We start from the raw sequence: 7,098 nt of genomic DNA on the forward strand, positions 1-7,098 counted from the left end.
CTGCAGATACTGTTTCATCCGTACTAGGGGCCAAAACATTTAATCTAATACAAAAGGACACAATTTGTCTCGAGATTTAGCTATTTTTCGTAATAGAGGCCTTGCTTCGATATGTTTTTCTCTAATTCTTGTTTGGATATAATCTTAAAACACACTAACTCTTCCACCAGTTATTCGATATGTTGTTTCATCCCTTTCGTAGCCTAGAGTTCCTAAACGGTCGATAATATTAATGATTTCCTTTCTCAATTTTATTTTCTGTAAAATCTCCTGTTTATGGTTAATTCTAACATGTTTCACGTTCTCACTTTTATTATTTTTATTTTTCTAGTTTTTGGCTGGTAGCCAAATTTTCTTTGAATCTGGTTTTTAATTCTGAAATAGTAACAGTTGAAGGTCAAGAGAAGATGGCGATCTATTTGAGGAGAGTGGCTTGGAGATTTTTTATAATAGACGTACACAGGTCATGGGGATCCTTACCTATATAAATTTACTTCGAGTGTGATGTAGCCCATTCTCTTGTCATGATCTCGGCTGTATCGTAGCACATTGTCTCGGTTAGGTTGGAGATTTCTGTTGAGAGTTGCCGAAGTCAACGAAAGTGATTACAAAGTGAGGACTTTGCTAACAGAACGATCTGTAGCGTAGTCCAACACGTTCTTTCTGTCCTTTTAAAGCCTCTTTTAATTAAAAATAACTAAAGCTGCAAGATACAATCACAAAAACTGTTGCGTAATAGAGTAATCCCAGACTATTGTTGTGTAAGTTGTGTGCGTACACTTTTTTTTGTCAGTGAATATACATTTTTTTACTCATTTGCTGGGTTTCAGTTTTCCCCGTTTTCCGGCGAAAAACCTTTTCCTGTGAAGGGCCCATTAGCTTGTCGGTTATATTTGTGACTTTCTCGACGGTCAGTAATTTCGTGATAGTCCATCCACCGGCGTCATTGTTAACATCGAATATAGATTTAAGTATTAGGAAGGCTAATATGAAGCTAATGCATGAGTAGGTCTAATAATTAATAAAAATAGGAATGCGGGTAAGCCACTACAAACAGCATAGTGAAAGCATTGTTGTGGCCAATATAGCCACGAATCCCACGCCTACCACAGTCGTAAAAGTAGTCCGCAGATGATGAAGAAATTGATGGAATGTGTGATGAGATAAAAGAAATCATTCAGATAGTGATGGGAGATGAAAATTTAATATTAGTGGGTGACTGGAATTCGACGGTAGGAAATGGAATAAAAGGAAACGCAGTAGGTGAATATGGAATGTGGGTAAAAAATGAAAGAGGAAGCCGCCTGGTAGGTTTTTGCCCAGAGCATAATTTAATCATAGCTAACACTTGGTTCAAAAATCATGAAAGAAGGTTGTATACGTGGAAGAGACCTGAAGATACTGCAATATTTCATATAGATTATATAATGGTAAGACAGAGATTTAGGAACCAGATTTTAAATTGTATGACATTTCCAGGGGCAAATGTGGTCTCTGATAACAATATATTGATTATGAACTGTAGATAAAAACTGAAGAAACTGGAAAAACGTGGGAATTTAAGGATATGGGACCTGAAAGAACTGACAGAATCAGAAGTTGTAGAGTGTTTCAGGAAGTGCATTAGGGAACGATCTACAGGAATGGGGCAAAGTAATACAGTGTGATGGGGGATCTGAGTGGTATACTGTCAAGGGGGAGGGGGTTCCTCAGGGATCAGTGTTGTGGCCGCTCTAGTTCCTTATTTATATAAATGATATGCCCTCAAGTATTATGGGTAACTCTAAAATATTTCTGATTGCTGATGACACTAGCTTGGTAGTAAAGGATGTTGTGTGCAACATTGACTCCGTTTCAAGTAGTGCAGTACATGACCTCAGTCAATGGCTTGTAGAAAATAAACTAACGTTAAATCACAGTAAGATTCAGTTTTTACAGTTTCTAACACACAATTCAACAAAACCTGACGTTTTAATCTCACAGCATGGGCAAATGATTGGTGAAGCTGAGCGGCTCAAATTCCTAGGTGTTCAAATAAATAGTAAGGTGTCATGGAAAGCCCACATTCAGGATCTTGTTCAAAGACTTAATACTGCCATTTTCACTATTCGAACGGTACCGAAAGTGAGTGATACTTCGCCAAGTAAATTAGTCTACTTTGCTTATTTCCATTCACTTATGTCGTATGGTATTATGTTTTTGGATAACTCTTCCCATTCTAGAAGGATATTTTTGGCTCAGAAACGGGAGGTTCGGGCAAAAAGTGGTGTGAGTTCACGGACCTCTTGTCGACCTCTGTTCAGGGAGTCTGGGTATTTTGACATTGGCCTCTCAATATGTATATTCCTTATAGTCGTTTCTTGTTACCAATATTAGTTTATTTCCAACAATAAGCAGCTTTCACTCGGTTAATACTCGGGAGAAATCAAACCTCCATTTGGATCGGACTTCCTTAACTCTTGTGCAAAAATGTGTGCAGTATACTGCTACATCCATTTTCAATAAGCTGCTACTCGAATTCAAAAATCTTAGCAGTAATCCACGCGCTTTCAAATCGAAACTGGAGTGTTTCCTCATGGGTCACTCCTTCTATTCTGTCGAGGAGTTAATTGAAAAATTAAGCTGATTCTCATTGTACTGCTGATAGCGTTTGCTTAAACTTATGGACTGATTTTCTCTCTGGTTCATGAACATGTATTTTTATCTGTTATTACTTTTATGTTGTAAGTTCATGTGTCGCCCAAACCGCCGTCTGCTTCACGTCTGCTGTGCAGCGAGCTACCTTGATTGAAGTATTAACTGTAGTTTTCTTACTTGTCACTACTTCTTCCGTGTGTTTTTGCTTTTAGGAAGCTTTAATTGTCGAGTGCTAGTAATAGAGTTAAATAGATTTCATGTTTGTTTTGAATACAGTCAGAGAGAGTCCTTGTAGTCAGCCATAGTGCTAGTAGTGCTAGTGTTTGTTTTCAATACAGTCCAGAGACAGGTAGTGCTATTTTCATTGTTTTCTACAAGAAGTGGTTAGCAATCACAGTTTAGTCAGTAATCAGCCGCCTTTAGTGAATTAGCAGTCTACTTAAAAGTTGATTAAGTCTCTTCAGTATATTGATTCCTTAGGATGGATAGGATGTGTGACTGCTGTGTACGGACGCTGGCCACTCTTCGCGAACAGCTGAGCGTGTTGATGGCCGCGGTCAGCCGTCTTCAGGCTGCTGCCTCGGAGGGTAGCGGCAGTGTGGAGTCTGGTGCGTCGCATGGTGCACCCCAGGTGTTAGATGCTTCACCCACTGTCCCTGCTGTCGAGACATTTTCGCGGGTACCGGGCGCGGTTGGGCCACCCTCTCCCCAAGGGGAGTGGCGGGTTCAGCGGCGTTCGCGGCGCACGAGGCAGAGGGTCAATGTGGAGGCTGGCCGTGTGGCATCGTCCGCTCTGCCTGTGAATGGACATGTGGCTGCTCATTCAGCAAGGTCCGAGCAGGCACACGGGGGGAGGGGTTTATTAGTTATTGGGAGCTCCAACGTTAAGCTGGTGATGGAGCCCCTTAGGGAAATAGTGGAAAGGTCGGGGAAGAAGGCCAGTGTTCACTCTGTCTGCTTGCCGGGGGGTCTCATCCGAGATGTGGAGGCGGCCCTACCGGCGGTGATAGAGAGCACTGGGTGCACCCGACTGCAAATTGTTGCTGATGTCGGCACCAATGACTCCTGCCGTGTGGATTCAGAGGTCATCCTCAGTTCGTACAAGCGGTTGTCGGAGTTGGTGAAGGCGGAAAGCCTCGCTCGCGGGGTGGAATCAGACCTAACTATTTGTAGTATCGTTCCCAGAACCGATCGCGGTCCTCTGGTTTGGATCCGAGTGGAAGGCTTAAACCAGAGGCTCAGACGATTCTGCGGAGAGCTGGGGTGCAAATTTCTCGACCTCCGCAATGGGGTGGAGAAATGTAGGGTCCCCTGAATATGTCAGTCGTGCACTACACGCCGGAAGCGGCTACGAGGGTAGCGGAGTACGTGTGGAGTGCACATGGTTTTTTTTTTTTTTTAGGTTAGAGAATTCCCTCCCTAGACCCGACAAGACGCCTCCTGAGACGCGGCAAGGCAGGAGTAGGCAAAATGCAACAGGGAATAACAATATTAATGTGCTAATAGTAAACTGCAGGAGCGTCTATAGAAAGGTCCCAGAACTGCTCTCATTAATAAACGGTCACAACGCCCATATAGTTCGCAGACAAAGGCTGGACAGTAAAGGGGGAGGCGTGTTTATAGCGATAATAAGTGCAATAGTATCGAAGGAAATTGACGGAGATTCTAATTGTGAAATGATTTGGGTGAAGGTCACGGTTAAAGCAGGCTCAGACATGGTAATTGGATGTCTCTATAGGCCCCCAGGCTCAGCAGCGGTTGTGGCTCTGCACCAGAAGAATAATTTGGAAAATATTTCGAGTAGATTTCCCCACCATGTTATAGTTCTGGGTGGAGATTTTAATTTGCTGGATATAGACTGGGAGACTCAAACGTTCATAACGGGTGGCAGGGACAAAGAATCCAGTGAAATATTTTTAAGTGCTTTATCTGAAAACTACCTTGAGCAGTTAAACAGAGAACCGACTCGTGGCGATAATATATTAGACCTTCTGGTGACAAACAGACCCGAACTATTAGAATCAGTTAATGCAGAACAGGGAATCAGCGATCATAAAGCGGTTACTGCATCTACGATTTCAGCCGTAAATAGAAATATTAATAGAGGTAATAAGATTTTTCTGTTTAGCAAAAGTGACAAAAAGCAGATTACAGAGTACCTGACGGCTCAACACAAAAGTTATGTCTCAAGTACAGATAGTGTTGAGAATCAGTGGACAAATTTCAAAACCATCGTACAATATGCGTTAGATGAGTATGTGCCAAGCAAGATCGTAAGAAATGGAAAAGAGCCACCGTGGTACAACAACCGAGTTAGAAAACTGCTGCGGAAGCAAAGGGAACTTCACAGCCAACATAAACATAACCAAAGCCTTGCAGACAAACAAAAATTACGCGAAGCGAAATGTAGTGTGAGGTGGTCTATGCGAGAGGCTTTCAATGAATTCGAAAGTAAAGTTCTATGTACTGACTTGGCAGAAAATCGTAAGAAATTTTGGTCCTATGTCAAAGCGGTAGGTGGATCAAAACAAAATGTCCAGACACTCTGTGACCAAAATGGTACTGAAACAGAGTATGACAGACTAAAGGCCGAAATACTAAATGTCTTCTTCCAAAGCTGTTTCACAGAGTAAGACTGCACTGTGCTTCCTTCTCTTGAAGTCGCACAGTTGACAAAATGGTAGATATCGAAATAGACGACAGAGGGATAGAGAAACAATTAAAATCGCTCAATAGAGGAAAGGCCTCTGGTACTGATGGGATACCAGTTCGATTTTACACAGAGTACGCGAAGGAACTTGCCCCCCTTCTTGCAGCGGTGTACCGTAGGTCTCTAGAAGAGCGAAGCGTTCCAAAGGATTGGAAAAGGGCACAGGTCATCCCCGTTTTCAAGAAGGGACGTCGAACAGATGTGCAGAACTATAGACCTATATCTCTAACGTCAATCAGTTGTAGAGTTTTGGAACACGTATTATGTTCGAGTATAATGAATTTTCTGGAGACTAGAAATCTACTCTGTAGGAATCAGCATGGGTTTCGAAAAAGACGGCCGTGTGAAACCCAGCTCGCGCTATTCGTCCACGAGACTCAGAGGGCCTTAGACACGGGTTCACAGGTAGAAGCCGTGTTTCTTGACTTCCGCAAGGCGTTTGACACAGTTCCCCACAGTCGTTTAATGATCAAAGTAAGAGCATACGGACTATCAGATCAGTTGTGTGCTTGGATCGAGGAGTTCCTAGATAACAGAACGCAGCATGTCATTCTCAATGGAGAGAAGTCTTCCGAAGTAAGAGTGATTTCAGGTGTGCCGCAAGGGAGTGTCATAGGACCGTTGCTATTCACAATATTCATAAATGACCTGGTGGGTGACATCGGAAAGTCTCTGAGGCTTTTTGCAGATGATGCTGTGGTGTATCGAGAGGTTGCAACAATGGACAATTGTACTGAAATGCAGGAGGATCTGCAGCGAATTGACGCATGGTGCACGGAATGGCAATAGAATCTCAATGTAGACAAGTGTAATGGGATGCGAATACATAGACTGATAGGTCCTTATCATTTAGCTACAAAATAGCAGGTCAGCAAATGGAAGCAGTTAAATCCATAAATTATCTGGGAGTACGCGTTAGGAGTGATTTAAAATGGAATGATCGTATAAAGTTGATCGTTGGTAAAGCAGATGCCAGACTGAGATTCATTGGAAGAATCCTAAGGAAATGCAATCCGACAACGAAGGAAGTAGGTTACAGTACGCTTGTTCGCCCACTGCTTGAATACTGCTCAGCAGTGTGGGATCCGCACCAGATAGGGTTGATAGAAGAGATAGAGAAGATCCAACAAAGAGCAGCGCGCTTCGTTGCAGGATCATTTAGTAATCGCGAAAGCGTTACGGAGATGATAGATAACCTCCAGTGGAAGACTCTGCAGGAGAGACGCTCCGTAGCTCTGTATGGGCTTTTGTTGAAGTTTCGAGAACATACCTTCACCGAAGAGTCAAACAGTGTATTGCTCCCTCCTACTTATATTTCGCGAAGAGACCACGAGGATAAAATTAGAGAGATTAGAGCCCACACAGAAGCATACCGAGAATCCTTCTTTCCACGTACAATACGAGACTGGAATAGAAGGGAGAACCGATAGAGGTACTCAGGGTACCCTCCGCCACACACCGTCAGGTGGCTTGCGGAGTACGGATGTAGATGTAGATACTGGCACGTTCCATGACCTAGAAGATTTGCTCCTCAATTTGGGCCTACGGAACTTGACATGCGCAAAGAAAGAGGGTAACAGAAGATATATTGAATTTAATTTATGAAAGGAGAAAATACAAAAATGCAGTAAATTAACCCGACAAAAAGAAATACAAACGTCTCAAAAATGAGATCGACAGGAAGTGCAAAATGGCTAAGCAGGGATATCTAGAGGACAAACGTAAGGATATAGATGCGCTTATCACTAGGG

Source organism: Schistocerca gregaria, unplaced genomic scaffold (assembly GCF_023897955.1).
Source record: "Schistocerca gregaria isolate iqSchGreg1 unplaced genomic scaffold, iqSchGreg1.2 ptg000229l, whole genome shotgun sequence".
Classification (NCBI taxonomy): Eukaryota; Metazoa; Arthropoda; class Insecta; order Orthoptera; family Acrididae; genus Schistocerca; species Schistocerca gregaria.